At 46.2% G+C, this 24,785-nt stretch overlaps 3 long non-coding RNA genes across 9 annotated transcripts in view; 1 reads left to right on the forward strand and 2 right to left on the reverse strand.

Annotated features, from left to right (window-relative positions):
* Positions 1-2,649: 2,649 nt before the first annotated feature.
* LOC139807600 (uncharacterized) lies at positions 2,650-5,829 on the reverse strand. Its single transcript, XR_011730628.1, has 2 exons — positions 5,106-5,829; positions 2,650-3,075 (listed from the first exon to the last, which is right to left on the reverse strand). It is a non-coding gene; the product is annotated as an uncharacterized lncRNA (long non-coding RNA).
* A 3,579-nt stretch (positions 5,830-9,408) lies between these two features.
* LOC139807599 (uncharacterized) lies at positions 9,409-24,205 on the reverse strand. Of its 4 annotated transcripts, XR_011730624.1 has the most exons (7): positions 21,528-24,204; positions 20,212-20,373; positions 19,243-19,349; positions 18,790-18,913; positions 17,737-18,180; positions 11,084-14,614; positions 9,409-10,423 (listed from the first exon to the last, which is right to left on the reverse strand). It is a non-coding gene; the product is annotated as an uncharacterized lncRNA (long non-coding RNA). The 4 variants fall into 4 exon arrangements; XR_011730623.1 differs by having other exon boundaries at positions 9,409-14,614; XR_011730625.1 differs by having other exon boundaries at positions 9,409-11,641; positions 16,559-18,180; positions 21,528-24,202.
* Positions 16,958-24,785, forward strand: part of LOC139807597 (uncharacterized) — a 55,917-nt gene continuing 48,089 nt past the window's right edge. For 2 of the 4 annotated variants that reach the window (XR_011730619.1, XR_011730620.1), the window contains exons 1-2: positions 18,173-18,445; positions 18,569-19,118. This is a non-coding gene — a long non-coding RNA (uncharacterized lncRNA). Of the gene's footprint in view, positions 17,100-17,766; positions 18,446-18,568; positions 19,119-24,785 lie in introns of those variants that run through there. The other 2 variants (XR_011730622.1, XR_011730621.1) reach the window with 2 other exon arrangements.

Genomic DNA, 24,785 nt, shown 5'->3' on the forward strand with positions numbered 1-24,785 from the left:
ATATAGATGTGAGTGTAACCATTAACATAAACATAAATTAGATATAAACACAGATATAAATGACACAGCCATTGCCATGGCCACCTCCCGACCTGGAACAGAAGCAGGAGCTCTGTTCAGACCTCTGTTCACACCCAGACAGCCCCAAATCCTTCTGCAGGCTGAAATCAAAGCCTTTTTTTTTTCAGATTTGAATGAAACACCTTCCTCATCTGCACTGCTATAAAACCCTACAGTGAAATGAAGGTGCTTGCTCTGGGCATGGCTGAAACCAATCAAATTTACCCCAGCAAACAAGTTTTAATTAAGTCTTATTAGCTGCATCCCTCAGTGAATCAGCCATGTTTTGCATAATAAAAAGAGCACAACTTTCCCAGGTGAGCCCAGGCCTGCAGTGTCTCAGGGCAGAACCAGGAGCCCCCTCTCTCCCTTTGCTGGGAGATGCATCTATTTTTTTTTTCATATATATGGCTTTTTTCATATATATAGAAATATCTTTTTTTTTTTTTTTTCAACAGTTTAATGCTGGGGAGAGCTGCAGGATGCCCAATTCCTACTCATGGCCCTTCAAAGCTTCCCAAAAAATGCTGAGTGCTCCTGGTGCTTCCATGCTGGGACAGATTTACTCCAGCGTGGTGCTAAAATTCCAGTTTTAGGGTCAGTGCCCCCCGTGCCCTCTCGTGTCATTTTTTTTTTTTTTTTTTTCATTCCCCTATGAAATTTTTCCTTGCGATTTAACTTCAAGGCTCCAAAAATTACCTCGGGGAGGGGCTCAGCCCTGCCCCCAGGGTTCTGCGGGACTCGGAACCAGAACCAGCACCATGGGGCGGTATGGGACGGGGTGGTGCTGCCCTCTGCTGGAGCCGCTGCGATACAACACGGGGGGCTCGGAACCGGAGGATGCTCCTGGACCGCGGGACCGGGGCCCAACCGGCAGGATGTGTATGAAAAAGTATGAAAAGTATGTGTATGAAAAGTAAATAGCGTATAATTGTAATATAATATAATCTATTATATGAAATATAAGTATTTGTTATATATAATAAGTACATATATTTAATAATACGTGTTAAAGTATGTATCACCTTATTATAGAACACGTTATAATATTAATATTAATTAGATTTACTAATTATTGATATATAGTTACATTCTTGAGTATTAGTTAATGTAATTCTATTAAATATTTTTTATTAACTGATGCTATATAATTAATATTTTTATATTAGTGTTTGAATATATAAGTAAAATTCTGATAAATTTTATGGTATATATATTAATAATTGTTAATATAATAATGTATAGATTAATTAATTTATAAAATATTGTGTATAGTAGGGAATATATAAAGTATAGTACATAATAGATGTTCATATTACATACTATAAAACATTGACATATTAATAAGCTATTAATGCATATTATTAGTTATGTATCAACACACTATACTACCTAACCAATATTACCATATTAATTATTAATAGATGTATTTTAATTATTCAACTATACGGTCATTATTAAGTGGCCATGAAGAGTCTCCCAGCACTGGTAAAGGGGGATGTTCAGACTCATTTCCTTTCCCTATCTAATCCCAGAAAAAAAACAGGAATCACAGAATGCTCATGAGTATGTATTATATATATATATATATACATATATCTATTCATATATATATTATGTACTTATAATTATTCTTATATTAAATTATAGATACGTCACATATCACTTATATGTTATATATTATATATTTATTATATATTATACGTTATATGTTATATATTATATGTTATACATGATACATTATTATGTATTATATGTTATGTGTTATATATTATATATTATGTATTATATGTGGAATATATATCATATGTTAAACATATATATCAAGTATAATGATAGCATGATATGACATAATATATAATATAACATAAGAAATTATATATAATATATTACATATGTCATATATTGTGTTCTATATTATGTAGTATGTTATATATTACATACTGTATATTGTATATTATGTGCTATGTTGTATGTTATATATTATACAATCTATAACATATTATATTATTATATTTTATATATTATACATTATACATTATATATTAAATTATATATTATATATTATATATTATATATTATATATTATATATTATATATTATATATTATATATTATATATTATATATTATATTATATATTATACATTATACATTATATATTATATATTATATATTATATATTATATATTATATATTATATATTATATATTATATATTATATTATACATTATACATTATATATTATATATTATATATTATATATTTATTATATATTATATATTATACATTATATATTATACATTATATATTGTATATTATATATTATATATTATATATTATATATTATATATTATATATTATATATTATATATTATATATTATATATTATTCATAACGTATTGTGAAAATGCCTATAAATATGAATATAATAAATATATCACTGCAGTGATGTGATGTTTCCACCTTTGCTCTCAAGCTAAAGGGAACAGCATTGCTGCAGGGCTTTTCCATCCTCCAGAAAAAAGAAAAAAAAAAAAAAAAAAAAAAAAGGGAATTTCCACCCCTTTGCATTACAGGCCCTTCACAGGTGTTTTAATTCCAAGCCTTTAATCTTAGCCTTCAGATCCATTTAATTTGCTGCTGTTTTGATTTGTAGTCAGAGACACAAATGAGATAATCTGTCCCTGGAGAGAGCTGTCAAAGCAAACGCTGAGGAATTGGGCTCAAAAAAGATTTTCTTGTGCTGGTGTTGGGAACGCTGAGCTGGGGCCAGGACTGAAACCCATGGGATGGGAAGGGCCCAGGGGGGCAGAAGGAAAAACCCCCCTCATGGGCTTTCTTTTGTTATTTTAACCTTATTTTTGTTATTTTGTTATAACCCTATTTTATTATTTTAACCTTAAAAAAATAGAGACAAGAAGGGGGAAGGCTGAGGTGTTGGGTCTGGGGGGGTGGCTGTGGAGTCAGGTGCAGGGTTAAGGTTGTTCCCATTAGGAATTGCTTGGTTTTGTGTTCTGAAGCAAAGAAAGAAAAAAAACAACGAACCTCACCAGTTTTTAACAGTTTTTCTCTTAATTTTGTTATGGAAAGTTATTTTTCTGGGGAAAAAGGAGATGAGTTCCAGGTTCTCACTCCAACTGTAGAAAAAAGGGTCTGAAAATAATTATGCCACATTGCATAAGACAGAAGATGTCCCAAGGGCCTCTACCTGGCAAACTCATTCTCAAGTTACGTAGTTTTTATTCCTATAAATTAACCAAGTACAGACCCTCGGTTATTTATTTGCTATTTCTGGTTCTTGTGGGGTTTTTCTTCCATTTTTTCAATCTTTGTGTCTGCATCTTCCTTCTTTTCTTATCTTCTGCCTGCCCCAGAGGCTCCTCGCTGCTTTGGCAACATCCTAATGTGTTTAGCAACGATAAGACGTCTAATTAATAGTTTAATTAGCAGTACAAGGCCTTAATAGCTTATTAAAGGAAATACATTCAGAAAATGCTTTTCCTTCCCTTGTGCTGGTACAATATAATTTACCAGCAGCTGACAGAACAGTTTTGAGCAGCCTTCAGACTTTTTAGTCGGGAAAGCAGTGCCGGATTCGTGATTTCACGGGGGGGGGGGGGGGGATTTTGCACCACTAATACTATTTTTTTTTTTTTTTTCCTGTTGTCTCTTAAAAGAGAACACAACACTTTAAGAGATTAACAAAAGCAATGGTAGAGGAACAATGTCACCGTGGCGTGGGAGGCAGGACGAGCACTATGAAGCAATCCTCCCGTCCCTACTCCTGGGTGTAAACACGTCCTGGGGGAAAGCAAACTCGCTCTTGAAAAGGCTCCAGAAATATCTCAGAGCTGGGCAGCTCAAACCCTTGCAGGCTGCCATCCTTTTCCCCTCCTATTTGTTAAAAATGGTTGTTCTTAGAAGAAGACACCCTTAGCTTGTAAACTCCAGCAGAGGAGGAATCAGTTCTAAACCCTCCGGACCCCTCTTGGAAAAACTGGGAGACAAATCCTGCAGGGAGCAGAGGGAAAGCAGCCCCAGCCACCTCGCTCTGCAGCTCGGATTCATTCCCCGGGCTGCCGTGTTTTTCCTCTGACCCACACAAAGATTTCTTTCTAAATTTATCACAGCCTCCATCGGCAGTCCCACTTAGCAGCAGATTACCCGGGCAGGCAGGGCCCATTCAAACCAGGGCAAGGGAGCCTGAAAAATCCCAGAGGGAATGAGGGAGCCAGGAAGGAGAGGGAGATGGAGAATGAGGGGGAAGGTGCAGCCCCAGCTCAGCTCCCACAGCCTCTCCGCTCTGGATTATCCCGCTCCAAAACCCCGGGAGCCATCGCTGTGGTGGGAATGCTGCTCCCAGATGGCAGCGCCCCAAATCCCATCTGGGTCCGGGCAGGTTTGCCAGGATCTGGAGGCCCTGGAGCTGGCACCGCTGGGGAGTTTCCACTGGGCTGAGGAAGGTGCTGCCGGCAGCCTCTGGGTGGGTGGCAAAGGCAAAGCAGCGTTTGGCCGGGTTTGGGTGCTGGGATAATCCGTGCAGCATCCCCAGCATCCCTCCTGCTGCCCACACCTCTGGTGCCCACCCTGCCCACCTGCATCCACAGCTTTGCCACCCGTGGACGTGTCAGTGTGACCAGAGCCACCCTGTGCCCACGCTGAGGACACGGAGCAGTGTAACCCATCCTGCCGTGGGTGCCTGGGTGCTGTCTGAGGCTTTGTGGGGATGAAGTCCTATAGGGGGAGTTTGTTCCGTGTTTGGAATCGCAGAGGGAAATTATGCAGCTACAAGGATGGCATAATTGAGAGAATGCCTGACTAGCACGATTTTCTTCTGTGCCTGTCAGCAAATCACTTAATCTGTGCGGTGCCAAGTCCCCCAGCCGTTAAATGGGGGATGATTATCCCCCTGCTTCCTAAGAGGCAGTGACAATAATACCCACTAATGACGGTGGAGGTGCTGGAAAGTGTCCACGGAGATGCGCGGTGCCACCCGGGGGAGGCTGCAGACCTGGAGGGAGGACGCAGCACTTTTCAAACCCACCTTTGGAAATTAAATTCTCCAAGATCGGGCCGAAAATAGGTTTGGAAAGGACTGGAAAGGATTTCTCCGCCATTCCCCGGCTGGGGACATCCCGGGTCCGAAGGGACACAAGAGGTCAGTGCCGCCGTGCGCTGGGACAAAACACCCCGGGTGTGTGTATGTGTGGGGGGAGTCCGGGGAGGTCCCCTCGCCCCTCAGCCGCCCCCCATCCCGTGTCCACCCCCGAGGGGACCCACGGGGCCTGCTGGGAGCTGTAGGCACCGAGAGGTGACCTTGGCCGCCGGGCCCGGGAGAAGGGGGGGGGGGAGAGGCGGAGCGGAGCCGCCTCCTCGGCCAAGGAGCTCGGGGGGGCCCCGGCGCTTCCCCCGCCGCTCTCCAGCTCCGCCCCAGCCGATGGCAGCAGCCCCGGAGCCGCTGAGCCTCCCCCGGGCCGGGCCCGGAGCAGCGGGAATGCTGCGGGGCAGCAGGTACCGCAACGGGGTGCGGGGAGAGCAGGAGGAGGGGGGAGGGAGAGGGGAGCAGGGGGACCCCCCGGGGCTGCGGGGACAGCGACAGCAGCAGCCAGCACCCCACACACTCCCCATGCACACATCCCAAATTAATTTATTCACACATTACTTATAATAATAGACTTATTGCATTGCAATAGTGACAAGAGCACTAATAGTAATAATATTAATTATGCTACAGCACCAATAATAATAATACTAACAATGCTAACAGCACTAATAATGATAATACTAATAATGCTAACAGCACTAATACCATAACTCCTAATAACAGGAATACTACTAACAACACTAATGAGCAGCAGCTAATTCTGGTCCCCTTCACCCAAGGGGCCCACACTGATAAAACTCTTGGATAACTCTGACTCCATCCTAGTGGATGAGTGGGAATAACTGTCCCAGGCCAAAAGGGAAGAGCAGGTAGAATTTAAAAGGTCCTTCACATATTTTGATTTTAACCCAAGGCCACAGGGGTGGAAAGGGGCTGCTTTATACCTTGCTTCACTTTTCTATTTAGTGATAAGAGCTCCCATACAACATTGAGACTTCCATGCCATGGATTGTTATGTACTTCTTTATTTTCCTCTCACAGAATATATGCTGCTGTTTCTGTCTTAGGCTGTTTTAATAGCGAGGTGGCTGAGACAAAGTTTACTCAATAAACTTGCCTTTCCCCTTGAGCAGCTTTAGCTTAGATAAACAGGCTTTAAAGCCCCGGCTTAGCATGGGACTAGGACTGTTTACCATTCATCATTGCTAGTTAATTGTTATTTGGTTAAATATTTAGTTTGGACTAAGTTCTTTGATGCCATTTTCTAAAAAAAAAAAAAAAAAAAAAAAAAAAAGTGTGTTTAGTAATATGGTAAAAGGTTCCTGAAGAGTGGCAACTATGAAATCCTGCAGGACTGACTTAAATGGCCAAGACATTTACAATCACAGCATGGTTTGGGTTGGAAGGGCCCTCTGAAGATCATCCAGTCCAACCACCAAATTTTCCCCCTCCTTTCAGAGAACCACGGAGAGCTTCCCTCTCCATGGCAGAAATTCCCACATAGGCAGCAAGTCAGCAGAGCCAACTCTTGATCACAACTAATGCTGCTGTATAAAAAATATTTTACACAGAAAAAGGGAGAGCAAAGGGCCCCATGCTGCTGTGCAATGCCCCCAATGGGAGGCTGGGCCCAGCTGTTATTTTATTTTCTCTTTCCAAGTGCTCCAAACCGAGCTGAGCCGTGGGAGTGATGCTGCTCCTCTTGTCCCATCCACCCCAACCACCTTTCTCCCCTTTCCAAGGAGCATGAACTGCTCCATTGTTCCCACTTTCCCTTCTCCCACTGCCACGCTGGTCCCACCAGCACCACCTCACATCTGGGTTGGGTTTTGGGTTGGTTATTTTTTTTTTTTTTTCAGTTTCAGGCAATGGGGCTGTACATATGGAGAAGCCCCACAGAGCACCTGTAAGGTCGGCTGTGCCAAGCAGGGTGTTACTACCACAGGGTGACAGGCACCTCTGCAAGATAACTTGGGTTGCCATGGTTACAGATGAAAAAATAGGGCTTTGGGTTAGCTCAGGCCAGTATCCCATGGAGCACAACATCCCACAGCATCTCGGGCACACTTGGGGCTGTGGAAGCTGGAGTGGGGGCCACCCCAAATCCCTGAGTCCCCACCCAGCCCCCAGACTGAAGGTTAAACTTTCCCAAAGTTCCCAAAACAAAATTCTTGTGTGCAACAGTCTGAGGAATGAGACATGAGCATCTTCAGGACCTGGTGAAACCTCCCCAGTTGAAATCTCCCCAGGTGAAACCTCCAAAGGGACAAACAGAGCCTGGAGTGGAAGCCAAGGGGCAAATAAATTGTGTTCATGTTTTTTATCTCTGAACAGTACAGCTGCCCTTTGTGTGCTGTTCAAAAGAGATACTTAAAAATGTCTTCAAAGTTTGTGCCTTCCTGCTGATACAATCCTGTTGCCCTGATTTTTGCAGAGAGGAATAATAGGAGAAGTTTAGAGGCTTAAAACCAGTGCTTGTCCTCTCCTGGGTGCTGGACTTTCCCACTCAGCTTTATTTCCACCTTGGAGCAGTAGAGCCACACAGTCATGGTCAGGCTAGGAAGGAGCTTTTCTGTGTTTGGTTGGTTGGGTTTTTTTGGTTTTTTTTTTTAAGGAAAATAGTTGGCAGGAACACGAGCAAAACTGAAAGTATTTTCATCTATTTTGTTTTGTAATGCTTAATGGTTTGTTTTCTACTTTACGAATTATGCAAAGGAATCAATCAAAACAAAGGCTTTCCATTCTGGGAAGAGAAAAATAAATCTACAGTGGGACTAATGTGACTAATCAGAATTGGACAAGTAAGAAAAAAACCCAAAATATCTTCAAAAATGACAATACATATTTTTTTCGCAGGGGAAAAAAAAAAAAAAAAAAGAAAAAGAAAAGCTCAATTTCTAATTGAGATTTGTTTGCAAAATAATTCCATGCTGGCAAGAGTAATCAACTCATGCATAAAAGTGTTTTCAGAGATTAATTGTGTTTTGTTAATTGCTTGGAATTTAGAATTTACAAGTGGTTTTGCAAATGATTATTGGTATGCAAGTGCAAAATCCCTGTCCTGAGTTCCCAACTGTTGTGCACCCTTGTTTTATGAAAGATTGCAGAGGAGCACTGACCAAAAAGACACAGTTTAAAAAAAAAAAATTATCTTGGCAGTTAGAGGAGAAAACAGCAGGGAAAGGAGTATCTTCTCACTCCCTCCTTTTCACAAGTATTTAAGAAAAAAGGTAATAGCTTCCAATTACCTATTTTTAGAAACAACTAGAAGCCTCAGCTGAGACCTAGGGGCCAGTCTACAGTAAAGACAGTTTATCCCTGGCCAAAATAATTTATAATCCCAGTTTCAAGGCTGAGACAAGAGGCAGAGATAAACCTCAGCCAGCACCTGCAAGCCCCAAGCCCCAGCAGGGCAGGAGAAAGGCCGGGGCTGCCCATCCCATGGGGTTAGGAAACCATCATAATTTTCAGCAATAAAAATAAAAAGCATTTCAGGATTTTTTTATTTTTTTTTTTTTTTTTGTGATGAATAACTCACAGCATCCAGTTTTAAACACTCTGGGAGTGTCTTGGCAGGCACTGATGGGTGCTGAGCTGCTCCCTGTGTGTCTGGCAGCTCCCGGCACTCGTGGGTGCTGGGGTGGGAGTGGGGAGGGAAGTGATCCCTGTGAATCACAGCAGATTTCCCAATTTCTCCTCGTGCTTATAAAAGCAGACACTCCCTACAGACACAGGCATTCAGTGGGATTGTGCCCTTGGAGCCACGGGGCTCCTCAGCCATGGCCAAACCCCTCTGCAGACAGGCAGCACCTGTAGGAGCATCCTAAAAGGCACTGGGGTCGGGGGGGTCTGCTTGTATGTGGGGTGCTGGTGGCTGAGAAAGCATCCTCCCCACACCCCCATTTATTCATTTCCCACTTGGAAAATACTGCTTTGTTGGTGAAATTTTTAATGGGAAGTTTTTCTCCTCCACAGGGTGTAACTGGGAAGTGGGGCTGACAACCCCAAACTCAGCTGCAATCTGATCTGGGATACAGGGCTGCAAGCCTGGCCTCTGAGAGATCACAGCAGTGATGTGCAGGTGGATTCTGGTCAGCCCAGGTGAGCTCCTCTCAGCCCAAAGGTACCAGCTCCCTGCCCAGCACCTTCCTTATTTAATTGCAAACATCCAAAACCAAACCCCAAATCCTGGATCTGCCTTTCAGAACAGAAAGGGAATTAACTAAAAAATGGAAAACCAAAGTTGTTTTTTTTTTTTTTGAGGACCTGTAGGTAAAAATACTACAACAACCCTGCTCAAAAACTAACAAGGTATTTTCTAGCCAGAACCCCTCTCCTGACCCTCCTGTTCCCCCCTAAGCTGGGTCCTCAGTGTCAGGGTTCCTGGGGGGAACACGGCTGAGCAGCTCCAGCCCCCCAAGCACATCCAAATCCTTCCCAGTGAGAGCCAGCACTAACCCCTGCTTTCTGACCAAACAAAATGAGGTGGTTGTGACTCAAGCCATACATTTTCTTACTAAATATTTACATCGGTAAAAGATACATTTAACGGATACATCCTTTAGGGTGGGAAAATCACTGTTACCCAGAGCTTCTATAGGAGAAATTAGCAACTGTTTCAGCAGAGGCTTAAATATGTTTATTTCACACTAAAATATTTTGCAATTCTGCTTAATTACAAGTCAATCAGCTCTCTCTGTGAATGCTGTCCAGCAGGAAGAAACCCAACAGGGATTTATGGCACTTTTTACGGGGCAGACGGATGCCCAGCACCGCTCCGGGGGCTTTAACCGGCGCTGGCACGGAGCTGAGCTCCCAGAGGGAGGTGAAAACATTGACATTTTTTTAAACACACATTACCTGCTTCCCAGTTTTCCAGCGGTTCAGCTAAGTGGGGAGGGCAGCTTTCCAGGGGCCGGGCAGGGACGGAGCCGAAGGCCGACGGGACGGGCGCTGCCGTCATCGCCATCGCTCCGGAGGACGCCGCGTTCCCGGGGTTATGCAAGAACGGGGAGAGGGTGCCCACCCCCCCACTCCCCCCCAAAACCCTCCCCGGCCCCTCTGCTCCTGCTGTAGGCACCGATCCCCCGCTCCTTTCCCATCCCCAAAGGCAAAGGGAAACCTTGAAAAAGCAGAAGTGTGGCTGTAATTAGGATTAATCTATTTTTAGCACGCTGCCTGGTGCCCCGTCCCCGCTCCTGCTGAGATGTTTAATTCCACTGAGCTTGACTCTTTCTACTGGTGCACCCAGGGCTGATCTAAAAAAATTTTTTTTAATAAACCTTGGATCTGTTGGGGTTTTGGTTTTGTTTTGGTTGGGCACGGTGGTTTGGACAAAAAACCTCCCCCTTCCCCCCCCCCTCCCAATGTACAATCGCTGGAAAAATCCAGCACTTAAGTAATACAAAGGTTGCTGTATAAAAAAAAAAAGCTGTACAACTTTTACTATCATTATTATTAATTTTACTATGTTGTTTGCAAACCCAGTCATAGATCAGGAATGTGTTGTACCCTGCACTGCACAAACAACAGGGGAGGAAAAATTGCCTCTTCTGAGCTATACTAAAAACACGTCCTGATACCAACAAGGTTTTTATGCTAAATAGCGTCAGGACAAGACTTAAAAGCATCAAGGAAGAGCCAGCTGAGCACCTCCTCATTTACTGCTCCTGCATTTAAAGATCTGCTCTTCGTGTGTTTAACCTTTTATAATGTATTTGCAAAGGGACCTTTAAGTAAGATTAGCAGTTAGGAAAACATCGGGAAACACAGTTGGATCAACATCAGTGGATTCCTCCGGCCCATTGCCTTCCCCCCCCTACCCCCCCCCTGCAGTAATGTTTGGCTTTTGCAAATATTCCTGCCCATGGGAGATTGCCTCCCCAGGGCCGTGTCCCTCCCCAGCCAGGGAACAGTACCTTGAAGCATCAGGTCCTGGGGAACTTTTCCTTCCAGCAGCTGAACGCTCCGGTGGATGGGAAGCCTGAGGGGGGTCCACAGCCCCGGGATAGGATGCTCTCCTTAGGAAAAAACCAGGATCCCCGGCAAAACACTCTCCAGAACATCCAGCTTCAGTCCAGAGGCTTGTTCTGCTTCACATGCAGGGGCAGAGTGTGTTTTCCTTTACACCCCCACCTGCCCCCTCTCACCCCCCCCGTGTATTTTGGTGACTCACGAAGCTTTCCAAGCGCTGAGCCTGGCGAGTGGCTATTTCTGTGCTTCCCTGCAACCCTGCTCCCTCCGACTGTGCTGTCACTGCACCTCAGCCAGGCACAGCACCCCCGCCGGCTCTATTCTTAGCAGCTAATAGCTGAAATAATTACTTTTGTCTCAGCTCCGTTGGCTCCTTAGATTTGGAACTCAGCAAAAACCTGCAGCTGGGGGAGCCTTGGCTGCCCCCGCTCCCTCTGCCACCGTCTGGGGAGCTGTCACATCGTCCTCCGGGCAGGATTGTGTCCTGGTGCTGAGCAGGAACACTGCAGAAGAAGGGGAGCAAGCAGAGCTGTCTGTTGAGGCTGCTAAATACCTGGAACCCAGCTCCAACCCAGGGCAAAAGCTCTGCTTGGAAGCAGCTTCTGTGTTAAATGTGCTGCCACCTCTCTGGAAAGGATCTCGGCAATTCCAGCTGGGATTTTCTTTAAGACGTCGCAGGGTAAATTCCAGCTTTTCAAAAGGAGGGCCAGGTTTTCACCTGCAGGTTTTTCCATTTCTGTGCCTGCTTCATTGTGTGGGCCTGGTTTGCAGGAAGCATCCAAGGGTTTTATGCAAATGGGACTCCCCAGTGTCAGCACATCCCCGACGGGTCTTGGGAATGAACCCTCTCCTCTGGCTTTGGAGGCTTTTGATCTCCACACCAGCTACTCCATCCAGTTCCCTTGAGCCTTCTCCCAGAGGACTAGAAAAAAAAACCCCACCCTGATTGTTGGGCAGAGTCAGCTGTGCACACCCAAGCAGGCACATGGAACCAACTTGAGAATCATTTCAGAAAAGGTTTTGGTGTTATTTCTGTGCTTCCCTGCTCCTCCTCCTGTTGGTTGGGACCCCAGTGAGAGCTGTGTGTATGCACCAGGCAGGCAAAGAACAGGCAGTGCTGACAATATTGCAGAAGCCATTTCTCTGCCATTTGCTAATGAAACTTGTCTGGAAAACAATAAACCTGGAGGGAAAAAAAAAAAAAATCCCTAAAACCTAAATGCTTTGTTGTGACTCTTGTAACTTTGCTGTTGTCACAGTGGAACAAACCCTGATGTGCAGCACAGTGTGTAGAACATCCTTCCACGGGCTTTGGTGACAAATATTCCTGGTTTGGGGTTGCAAGTTGCCAGTCTCCTGCAAACCTGCACTTTCTTAGGACAGAACTGTAAGACTGTCAATTGGCTGTCACTGTCCATACACAGAAAGATTTTGAAGTCTTATTTCTGCTTTCCTTTGGAAAATGAAAGAAAGTGCCTCCTCCAAATGCTTTTCTACCCATCTCCTCTCAAAGCCACCCTGTCCAGGCAGCTTCTGCATCAGCAGAGCTTACATCCCACTGACTGGCTGGGGCTTTCTGTGCAGCCAGGACTGGCCTTAAGCACGAGGCACAACCTGAGTTAAATCTGGGAGCAAGGAACCCTGGTTCTGCATACAATGTGGGTCAGTTTATTTAACCTGGATTTAATTTAGCCTTCCTATATGAAAAATTATATTAACTTCCAATAAACAAACATTAAAAGCTTGCCAGTTTCTGTATCCAGCGTTACTTATTTGTCAGTGGAGACAACTGTTCCACAATATAGCAAAGACATAATTAATATTTTTTTAAGGATGCTATTCAATTACCACATTCAGATTAAATGAAAAATTTAAAAATTCACCACCCTCTGATGAGTGAGGGTTAGGGGAAACAGTCCTGGCAGATGGGCTATAGTGTTACTATTCCTGCTGGTCGTCCTGGAATGGAGCTGGCTGGGAATTCTATGCCAAAATAATTTTTGTTGGAAAACAGTTTCACTGAGGTTGTGAGGGAGAGGCAGCGCTGACAAATTCCATAGTTTGAAAAAGAGCAATCCCACATCAGCATTTGAAAGCCTCGCTGGTTTGCATTTTAAAGCAACCTCCAGAGTTTTTGGGTGGCAAACTGAAGAACCCCACGCTAAACATTCCTGTTGCTGACTTTTACATTTCCCTCTCCACCTTTGCTCCTTCTGTTTGTTCCCAACTGCTCCCAGACACCAGTTCCATGGATATTGAGGTCGAGGGGTTACAGATTCACAGCTGCACAGACTTGCTACATCTCGGGCAGGAATTTGTTTGGCATAGTGGAGGCCTTTGCATTATTTGATCTCAGCCCTTTAAACAGGAACATGCCCTGATTTTAACAATCGCTGCTTCCTGCAGTCAGAGGAAGGTGTGGCCCGTGGCATTTAAACTGAAACCTGAGCCAAGCCGGAAGCTGAAAGTACCACCAGGGTTTTGTTCCTCATTAAAAAGCCCAAGGAACCTTTCCTCAGTGCCTGGCTGAGGTTATCCTGTCACCCACAACACCAATAACAACCCCAAGGAGGGTTGGGTTGTTGGAACGTCAGACTTCGTATCTTCTTGCTATTAAAATCATCGTAGCACGACAGCAAAAAACAGCCCAGAGAATCAAGGATGCACCTTTAGGTACAGTTTGGCACAGAAACAGTGGCAAGCCCATGCTGCCTCTGCTCCCTGGGGATTTGCTCCCTGGTCCTTCGATGATGCTGAGGGATACGGCAGCCTTGGCAGTACCAGCTGGGGGCTCAATCCCTCCCAGCCTCCTGAAGAAATGCATTTTTCCCCCAACACCCAGCCCGAGCCACTCGAGCTGTAAGTCACAATGTCTTATTCCAGTGTCTGGCAGGATCAAAACTTCTTTGGGTTTTTATCAAGCACCCCCAGCACAGCTGTAGCCAGCCCCTAGGTCACCCCTGGGGTTGCAGTGCTGAGTTCCCCTGTCTCCCACCACAACTGGGGCTTATTTCCATTTATTTCCCAGCCTAGGATTTTACTTCCTTGTAGACAGTTGTTATAAAACCAAAGTTCTGCCTCCTGCAGAAAGCTCAAAGAAACAGCAGTAACAAAACCCATGCGTGGGCTCCACGTACACCAGAAGAGCAGCCTAGATTTCTCCCATGGAATCAGTCTCTGTTTCCTTACTTCAGCTCACAGAAAATGCCAAACCCCATCCAATGTTTAGCTGACTCAACCGTGTAAGAAGACAACTTTTTTTCCTTGAGGCCTCATTATTCAGCTCTGAGTCCTGAAGCTTCCCATTGTGCTACGTTTTTTTAGTTACTCACTTGAGTGTTTCCCAGAGCAGCTTTGAGTCTTCTTGGAAGCTTGAATGCTACCAGCAAATAGTTACAGTCAGGTAAAGGTAAAAATGTTCCAGGGCTGGTGAACTTCAAATGAAAATAAACCATAAAATAAATGCCACCTTTCTCCTGAAAGCAACCAAAAAAAAAAAAAAAAAAAAAAAAAAGATATAATTTGAAATCAATCAAAAGCTCCATTGTATTTTCTTGATATTCCACAAATGGTGAACCAGTCAGCAATCCCATTTCTGAGCCTCTGAGTCTTTTCTCTTGCCCCAGAACTGTGTCCAGAGCCTTGTTGGGTCTCACAGGCTCTGCCTCCCCTGCAGGTCCCTGGGAGAGGGGGGAGGAAGGTGGAAAATCCTCGCTGCCCCTGCATGGGGGAAACTGAAACCATCAGCTCCACATCACATCAAGCACTGCCCTACTCCAGCAAGTAGCACCACGGGGGGACTTTTCCAGCAGCCCTGGTGCTCTCACAGTTTTACCTTCATTAACTGAAGCAGTTAATGCTTGCAGCTTTGGGCACAGAGTGGCTGTGTGAGGCTTGAGGTCCCCTGGGCTGGGTTGCATAAGAAACCATGTCTTGTGGCATTCAGTTGATCGAGCAGCACTTTTTTCTGGTCACACAGAGGTTTGATTTCCCCTTGCATCAGCTACAACAGACCTTTTACATTTTTTTTTTTTTTGTGGTGTGTTCAGTTTGCACGGGTCATCCCCTTCACCCCACACAGAGCCTGCCCTGCTCCCCCAGCTCCCTGGCTCAGAGGAGCTTTTTTTTTCTTTCTTTTTTTTTCTTTTTTTTTTTTGCAGCATCATATCTGAGAACTCGGGAGCTTGCAATTCTGCTCATTTGTGCCTGTGTGTAACAGGTGTCATTTTCAGTGTAGTACAGACAAATCCCAAAATAGCTCAGGCTTTTCAGACGCTGTGAAGAGAAAAAAATAGTGGTTACTTCAGCTCTGGTTGTAGTGAAAACCCAAAGCTTGCAGGCAGCTCTGAAGTCCAGACTGCAAATGGCAGATGTAGCAGTGATCTCTCCCTTGATTTGGTGTTTTTCAAATGGACTGCTGGCTGGCTGGCTTGCTCCTTTCTACATGCAGGCTGCTGCTTGAACTCCTGCATACAGTGCTGGCTTTCCACTAGCTTCTCTTTGATTCCCAGATGCTGTATCTACCACTGATCCTCCTCCACATTTTCCAGTTTGGAGACTGCACCCAGCAGAGCACGGCTGCCCCTGCCTGCTGCTGAGCTTGACAGAAGGCACCAGGGCTATGGCAGGGGGGGAGAGGCAAGGAGAGAGAGAGTTCCCCTCTGCAAAATTCTGCTTGCCTGGTGATGCCTGCTGTGCTGAAATCCATAGCTGCTCCTGGACTTCCTCTGACGGGGATTATTGGATTTTGGCAACTCCAGGAAGGCAGTTATTAGCTCCCCTGCCCACGCTGAGCAGTTTGAATCTGTGCGTGTGATAACACTTATTAATACAGCACAGATTAAGCAGAGCCTACAGCTTCCTAGCACGTTCAGTACCTTATCTTCCATCACACATCTGCCCAGTGCCTGCACCACGTTCAGATCAGTGTCTTGTGGCCAGCAGAGCAGGGGCCACCGGGTCCAGACTTTCTGTGCCCAGAAGACCCGTGCTGTCCTCACAGGAGCAGCAGCTCCTGTCCAGTCGTCCTGTGCTGCAGGGAAACTGTTTGCAAGATGAAGGCCTAAAATACTTCATTTTAGGAAGTCGAGTGGAGTGGTTCCTGTCACCAAAACAGTTAAATCCAAAAGCACTGACTCTCGGTGGGAATGTGCGTGTTTTTGTTTTTTAGAGCCAAGAAGATTTGCTTTGTGGGGTTTTTTTTTGTTGTTTTTTGGGGTTTGTTTTTTTTTAAGCAGAATCCACCACAAAGTTGGCTGTGGTTTCAGCCGAGATCCGTGTTGCTGACTACCAACCCTAAAAGAGTTAAAGCAGCAAAGGGTGACTCAGAAGCAGAGAAGGAGATGCGAGGCCGAGAGCCTCTCGGAAGAAGCAGAGAGAGAGAAAGAGAGAGAGAGAGAGGTGAGGAACATAATAATTACCAAAAAAAGGTGCAGAGTCCAGGAGCGACGTTCCCTTCGGTTCGCCTGGCCCTGGCACCGCTGGCACGGGCTCCCTGGAAGGCTGCAGTTCCGCTCTTATAACACAGGGAGCAGGCTGGAGAATTTAGAGCTGCGTCACAGAGCTCAGCAAGAGAGAGGGAGAGAGCAAGCTCCGTCGATAGGTCTACCAGCAACAGCCCTGCTGCAGCAAGAGGGGAGAGAGGCAGCAAGAGAGGCAGAGAGGGCTCCAGAAAGAGAAGTAACACCAACACCAGGGACCGGGCTCCTGCCACCATCCAGTGTCATTAAAAGATCGGATCCGGGCTGGGTTGGCGTAGGAGTTTTTTGCCCATTGACGATGCTGGAGACCCGGCGCGCTTAATCCCGCGGGGAGTGAGAGGAGTGGGCAGACACCGAAGGGGTTAAAGGCAAGGAAATTTCTGGAACCTTCTATTCTGCGGCGCTCCACGGCGAGCAGAGGGCTGAGGACTGCGCAGACGGTGCACGGGCAGAGCTCTTCGGTCCGGTTCGTCTTCCCCACGTACGTACCCCCCGATCAGGACGGGGCTCGGGCTGCATCCACGCGTTTTAATAATTTGCAGGGCGTCCCTCTCCCCCGGCGTCCCTAAAGTTGGGTTCCTGAAGTGGCTGTGTTATCACCGGGGCTGGGTGGGTTTGCTCTGTTCTGCGTCAGAGCTGTTTTCTCAATGGAACGACGGCACAGGTTGTACTAATGTCACTCCTGCCGGCATTGCTGTACTGCAGAGGAGGGTTGTAGTCGTGGGAGAGAGATGACAACTTTGCAAAGACTGCTGTTTGCGTTGTTTTGGTTGGGCTTTTTCTATTCCTCCACTCCCCCCCCCCCCACACACACACACCACCACCCCCCCCACTCCTGTCTCTCCAAAGCCTGGTGTGTTTGGTGGAGGGGTTAACAGGCGCCCGGCGTTCCCGAGCCGGGAGGTTTGTCACTGCGTAGTTCGGAAAGTGGTAAATGGTGACGCAGTGATCATTGCAGGGCACGTCGTCCAGTTTTTAAAAAAAGCACTGGGGACAGGTAGATGGGTGCCTTCCAGACGCTTCCACACCAGCTGAAAGGGGTTAAGGATGAGCCGAGCCGGGGAAAGCTAGCATTTAGGGATTAAATGTCATCATTTTGGCGTTGGGAAGTTGTTTACCTTGCTCTCTCCGTGTCTCCATGCTGGCAGCCTTCCAGCTCACATGTGATAGTCTTCCCTGTACTGCTGCATCATTAACCGAGTGGCGGGGCCGGCTCCCCATTGGCTGGGGGAGGGCCCTGGGCTGTGAGGAGCTCTTTGATTGGTCGAGAAGAGGATGGCAGGTGAACAGCTCTCTCCCATTGGCCGACGCTTGGGTGTCAAATCTCAACCTCGATTTCCACTCGCTCCGAAAGTGCCGGCAGCCGCCTGCCCGCTGCCGTCTGCCCGCTGCCCCCGGGGGCTGTCTTGCTGCCCCTGGGGGTCCCTCCGTTGGCTCCCCGGTACCCCCGACCCAGCACCCATGGGTGCTCCAGGAGGTTTCGTTTCGCCGCGTGCAGTTGGGAGGATGACGTGTCCTGAAGTGGAAGGGAAAAGCGTCGGGGTCGGAGGCTTTTCTCCTGCCTGGTAAAGGTGGAGATGTGTTAGGAGGACTGTGAGCTGGGCAGGAGAGGGACAGCACCTGGAAATCACATCCTGGGAACGACCGGAGAAAAGTGGAAAACACTCCTGAGCAAACTCAAGCTCTCGTTTGCGTTAAGTCCAAGTTTGCCACAGCCTCGGAAATGTCAGGGAGAGCTGAGGACAGCCCTGAGAGAGAGGTCTGTGATGGTTTGCAAAAGAAGTAACAGCACTAGAAATCTGGGACTGAGAGATGGGGAAGGACTGGGTAAGGAACGATGGGAGACTGAGGGCAGAAAGCAGCCCCAGAGAGAGGATGAGGAAATGAAGGGGAGAACATTTTTCTCTCTTAACCATTTACTATACTATTTTTTCACCTCTCTTCTTAAAGCGACCAGCCAATGAAGATGGCAACTCTGCCTGGAAGTACTGAGGACACAACCAGCTTTGAGCTTGGTCCTTCTGGCCGAGGAAGTCTCCCGATTATGCAGTGCAGCGGTAACTTTGCTTTCTCATATGGCAGGGAACATTATTCCATTGCCTTTCATCATATCCAGGCTTAAACAAGTTTAAGGATGTGGCAGCATAAAGCATTTAATCTGTGTTACTCACTCGCTGACATCTCCAGCGTCAGGTCCGGTTGTTTAGCAACAACTGCTGGGTTCAGAACCGGCTCAGACACTCTGCGTCCGCCATCTCCCTTCCTTCAGCACCAGCCTGGCCTCTGATCAGCAGCCTGAGAGAGAGGGAGAGAGAAGGGCTCTGGTTACAGGCGTGCACCCACCCCGACCAAATTTTGGTCCTTGGGTTTCAAAGGCCGCGGGCGCTGCGGTTCCGTCCCCGACTCCATCCCTTGGTGCAGTACCCCAGAGGGGAGGATGCCACCTCCGACAGCAGTGCGGTGGTAGCAACAGGGAGGGAAGAAGAAAAACAGGCAGTAGGTGCCACTCCCCACTATTTTCCCTCTTTCCCATCCCCACCTCTCTTGCCTCCCCTCCTTTTCTGCCAGATTCCATAGGGAATTTCAGACTCTTACTGCAGTCGTCACAACCCCTCCTGACTCACTGAGCCTTCGCTGGCTGTAGCTGCCTCCCTTGGAGCATCCCTGCCTCCTGCAGCGCCAGTTCCGCAGAGCAGGGGAACAACAGGAATAGCAGCAATAATGGTGGTCCCTGCAGCAAGACAGACAGACATAAATACACACACACACGTAGGAACAGTACGAGGCAGCTGCAGAAGTAATGCTGGACAGGCAGGAGACTAAGAAACGATGCTGGCGTGCATGGAAGATGGGTGGGGGTTGAGTGGTTTCAGTGAGTGCTGTCCAAACAGGCAACCCCTTGCATTTTGCCCATCAGAGTTGTGGGGTTGAGGACCTCATTAATTTGCAGAGCTAGAGCTTCTTAATGGCATTTCTCAGTCCTTTGGAAGGAGGTGCAACTGGCAGCTGGAACACTTGCTCAGGCGTATGCGTACTTTTCGAGTATCCGTGTTTTCACTCCTTTCGCCATCACCTTTTTGCCACAGTGACAGCTTAATTCAATGTTAAAACTTCAGCTGCAAATCTCATTACTCAGGAATTGAGGTTACTGTCAGCAGGTAAATCTGTGGGACTGGCAGGAAACAAGGCTAAGCAGGGGACAGGGCGTATTTCTGTAGGACGGTGGCGATTTTGCGCATGGGGATGCTACGTTCCCCTAGGGTAGCTGGACCTGGCTAACTGCTCCTTAATGGTTTTCTGCACAAAAGGACTTGGGAAAGCTGTGATTTCTTCCTCCCTCTGACACTCGCGTGTGTGACATTGTGTAAGCTGATTCATTTGTCAGTATTTCTGTTTCCTGCCTTTGAGAAGTGGGGTTTCTGCTGCCTCTCGGCCTTAGTGCGGCATTATGACGCAGCGATCGTTAACGCGCCGGGGCTGGTGGCAAAAGAAATGCGGTTTTCTTGGGGGGTTTGGGCTGTTGGAGGAGGGCAAAATTGGGTGAAGGGAGTTAAGGGTTGCAAATGCTCACAAGAGAAACTGAAAAGCGTTACCGGCTCGCTCCTGGTGTGGAAGGAGGGCTCGCTGACTGACGAGACAGCCACGATCCTTCTGCGCTTGTTGTGCCGATGGTCATGTTACAGCTGTGACGCAGCCCGAATTTGCTGTTGGTTCCTCTCTGTGCTTGGTGGAGTTGAGCTGATGAGGGCACGAGCCTGCATACGGTTAGAAACATTCATTTAATGCTGATGTTAAGAGTTTGCAGCCATACCTGAAGTGGCAGGGATATCCCCGACCCCCTCTTTCCCCAGCCAGAATTGAAGGAATTCAGACGCACACGACAGCACCCCAAGCCATTTTGTTGCTCGCAGAGTAGACTCTAAGCCTGCAGCACTGCTGCTGCTGCTGCTGTTAATTTCCATGTCATACAAACACAGCATTGGGCTCTAAGTCAGGAGCTTTACTGATGCTGTGAGAAGCTAAAAGTCTGTGAGCAAATGTTTTTGTTTTTCTTATTTGGGAAAATTCATTAGCATGTCCAAATGCCAAGTATTCTACCCTCACTGCTCTCACAAATCACTTCCAGACCTAGCCAGAAAATTAACTGCTGCCGTGTATTTTTTCTAAAAGTTGTTCAGCGTGTGTTCTTACAGTTTAATACGGGTGTGGCCAGGGAGGAAAGGTAGGATTTAAACTGGTTAAAAGTATCTGTATCACTTATGCTAACAGACGGAGATGTAGGCAAGATACCCGAGTTGCCCATATCCTCTGTATCTATATATAGATAGTCCCAAGCCAAGGTTGCAAAAATGCCTTTGTTATGGAAAAAAAAAAAAAAAAAAAAAAGGGCTCTTGCCCACCCAGAAGTTCTAGTGCAAAGGTGGCAGCAGAAACAGCCACCATGGGAATGTCACAAAATGGTTTCACCACCTCGGAGATGGCAGCGCCGTTTATCCTGGCACGGCTCCGAGAGTGGTACCATGAGCTGCCTGCTGCAAGGTCATTCCCTGACTTATTGTCACTGACCAGTTGGTTCAGGAACTCCCACTCCACATTTCTTTCAACTGTGGCAGGACTTGAGTCCTGAACCTGGAGGCGAGGCTTGAAAATTAATGCTACTGCAGTAGTGGGCCACTGAGTCCAGAACTGTAGATCCAAAAAAAAATCCCTGAAGTGTTTTAAAATCTCCATCTGTAATTTTTTTCTTCAGATAGCTACAAAAACTTTGTGCTAGTTCCCTCATTCCCTTTTCCCCAAGCCTTCCTCTGGACTGCTGTGAATCAGGAGTGGCACCTACTTGAGGACTAGGTATAAACTTACACTGTGCTCTAGAAAAAAAAGAAGAAAAAAAAAAAAAAGCAGAAATTACCTGCATGTATTTCTGTTCCTGTAGCTGCTACCAGGTGGACTCCACAGGCTGCTCTAAGTTCCCCCATGTCTGTGAAGCTGACATTGTCTCTCCCGTGCTTTCAGGTTCAGGTACCTCAGCTCAATAGCTGTCTTCTCCCCTCCCAGGTTTCCACATTCTTCTCCAGCATTTGTCTGTGTTATGAGAATTTTCAGTTGAGTCAGGGCAACATCCCCCCTGGCTATTTTAGGGCTGGCTCTAGTCTTCCCAGCTTCCAAGGCAGCAGTGGAATGGTTAATGCCTCAAGGATCTTGAGCAAAATAACTGTTTTGTCCCCATCTTTGCAATAACAAAGTTCAATCTGGGGGCACGTTGCCTGGCTCAGTTTGAACAGAGAGAAACACAGGGACCAGTGCAGGCCAAGCACGGACGTGAGGTGGATGCTTCCTGCTAGCCTCCCGACCTGTTTTGCTAGCCCACCTCCCCAGACCCTCTCCTGCCCCTCTGCCTGTGCTTGGTCAGCCTTTGCCTTCACTCTCATTCTTCTCCAGCTTTCCAAGGGGAAGAACCTGGCTGCTAATCCTGATGCCAGTGACGACTCTTCGCCCACAGGGAGGCATCTGTGATAGCTTGTCTGCTAAAAACTGAGCCAACACAGTGTGATTCAGACCTGAAGCTTTCCAAGGAAATAGCTTGAGCTATTTCTGAGCTGAGCACATCTCTTCAGCTCCCCACACAAACACTCCATCCAGTGCAAATGGTGCATGGTAGGTGTCCAGCACCAGCCATGGGCTTCGTCTTGGGATTTCCAGCTCGAATGCTCCTCCAGCCACTGATGGCTCCCAAACATCCAGTGATAGACTGGATGATGGAAATCCTGGGAACAGGAGAGTCAGCCAGGAGTGTGGTCAGTGCTTTTCTCCAGCTTTTCTGTCAGGTGAAGATGTGGCAGGGTCCTGAAGGTGTTTTCCAATGTCCTCAAAGTGGGCAGGTTGTACTTCAGTGAACGCCTGGCAGGATTTGTTTCCTTCTGCTCTTCACTGGCACAGGACATTTTTTTATCTCTTGAACCATACAAAGAAAAACACAGCTTCCCTTGATATTGCCTAGAGTAGCTGGAACAGTAGTGTTGGGGGAACACCATGTCCCTGAACTGACTGTACGAACCACAGCAATCATCTCCCTGGGACTGCCTTCCAGACTTGCAATCAATACTTTATATTCTAAGGTGATGCTTAGGTACAGAGGTGAGGAGCAGAAAATTACTCCTCTGATTCCAGCTACTTTGCTGGCTAATTTTTTCTTCGTTTAGCAAGTTTTGTAATGTGCTCTTCAGCCAAGCTGTGTGTGGCTAAATTCAGTTTCAGGGCTCTTCCATCACCTGGGTCATCAAGTGCGATGCTTTCCATCCCCTCTGTAAGCTTGCCAGGTTTCACCTCATCACTTCTTGTGAAACCCCAAGTCCTCTGTATGGTTCAGGAGTTCCTGTGCCCTCCAAACAGGCTGTGGTTTTAACTGGGAACTCGAGGAAGCAAAGGTGGGAGAAAACTCTGTGACCCAGGCAAGTCAGAGCCGTTGCAGATAAAAGGATGGGAAGCAGAAGGTCAGAAAGTGCAACCCTCATACCTAGCACGGGCACCATGCTAAAACCACTCCCCTCAGTTCACAATAGCTTTGGGGCAAGCAAGAGCAAGTGTTAGATTTTACTTAACAGTCTGAAACAAAGTTCTGGGGTTTAAAAGAACCAGGGCTGACCAATAAATGGTTTGCTGCATCTGAACCCCCAGGACCTGTTTGCCAGTGCTGACTGCCAGGCCATGGCTCAGCAGGATTTGGGAGAATCCTGGCTGGCATCAGCTCCATGCTGGGAATGAGCTCTTTCAAAATTCACCCAAAGGAGTAAGAGTTAACCACCTACTAGTTTGCCTTCAGGGAGACCACCAAGAGGAAAGGCTAAGATGCACCTCTCAGACCTCATCACCAGCCAAATTCCATCCCTCACACCCACCTGGTCAGCTCTGAATTATCTGGAAAAGCTGCTTCTCCCCACACGAAACAAATGAGCGAGCAAAAACCTGGCCTTCCCCTCACCCCCAAACCCTTGAACAATTGGACCGTTTGAAAAAAATGGGTTAGAATGACAGGCAGCTTGTTGACAGCTCAGCACAGTCAGACAAATGCTGGTGAGTGCTCTGACAGATTCCCCTTAATAGGAATTTAAATTAGTGACTCAAATGTCAGGCAGGCCTGGCTGGCCCCTGGTCACAGGGAGCTAAGTGGGACGAAAAGCTCTACAGACTTTGTACTCACAGCCTGCTACTGGGTTTAGGGGTGTGGGGTAAATAGCACAAGGGTTGCAGACCCAGAATATATCCCTGGCTTTTTAATTTTACTATTTATTTTACTATTTATCCTGCCATTGTAAAGGAGTAATAATAGGACTGAAGGAACAGGCTACATGCAAACTCAGGAATGCAATTGGGACATTTATTCTGGTCCTGATCAGGAAGAAAAGAAAAGAAAGGAAAAAAAAAGAAAGGAAAAGAAAAGAAAGGAAAAAAAAGAAAGGAAAAAAAAAGAAAGGAAAAAAAAGAAAGGAAAAAAAAGAAAGGAAAAAAAAAGAAAGGAAAAAAAAGAAAGGAAAAAAAAGAAAGGAAAAAAAAGAAAGGAAAAAAAAAGAAAGGAAAAAAAAGAAAGAAAGGGAAAAAGAAAGAAGGGAAAAAGAAAGAAGGGAAAAAGAAAGAAGGGAAAAAGAAAGAAGGGAAAAAGAAAGAAGGGAAAAAGAAAGAAGGGAAAAAGAAAGAAGGGAAAAAGAAAGAAGGGAAAAAGAAAGAAGGGAAAAAGAAAGAAGGGAAAAAGAAAGAAGGGAAAAAGAAAGAAGGGAAAAAGAAAGAAGGGAAAAAGAAAGAAGGGAAAAAGAAAGAAGGGAAAAAGAAAGAAGGGAAAAAGAAAGAAGGGAAAAAGAAAGAAGGGAAAAAGAAAGAAGGGAAAAAGAAAGAAGGGAAAAAGAAAGAAGGGAAAAAGAAAGAAGGGAAAAAGAAAGAAGGGAAAAAGAAAGAAGGGAAAAAGAAAGAAGGGAAAAAGAAAGAAGGGAAAAAGAAAGGGAAAAAGAAAGGGAAAAAGAAAGGGAAAAAGAAAGGGAAAAAGAAAGGGAAAAAGAAAGGGAAAAGGAAAGGGAAAAGGAAAGGGAAAAAGAAAGGAAAAAAGAAAGGAAAAAAGAAAGGAAAAAAGAAAGGAAAAAAGAAAGGAAAAAAGAAAGGAAAAAAGAAAGGAAAAAAG

The sequence above is a fragment of the Heliangelus exortis genome, chromosome 25 (assembly GCF_036169615.1).
Source record: "Heliangelus exortis chromosome 25, bHelExo1.hap1, whole genome shotgun sequence".
Lineage (NCBI taxonomy): Eukaryota > Metazoa > Chordata > Aves > Apodiformes > Trochilidae > Heliangelus > Heliangelus exortis.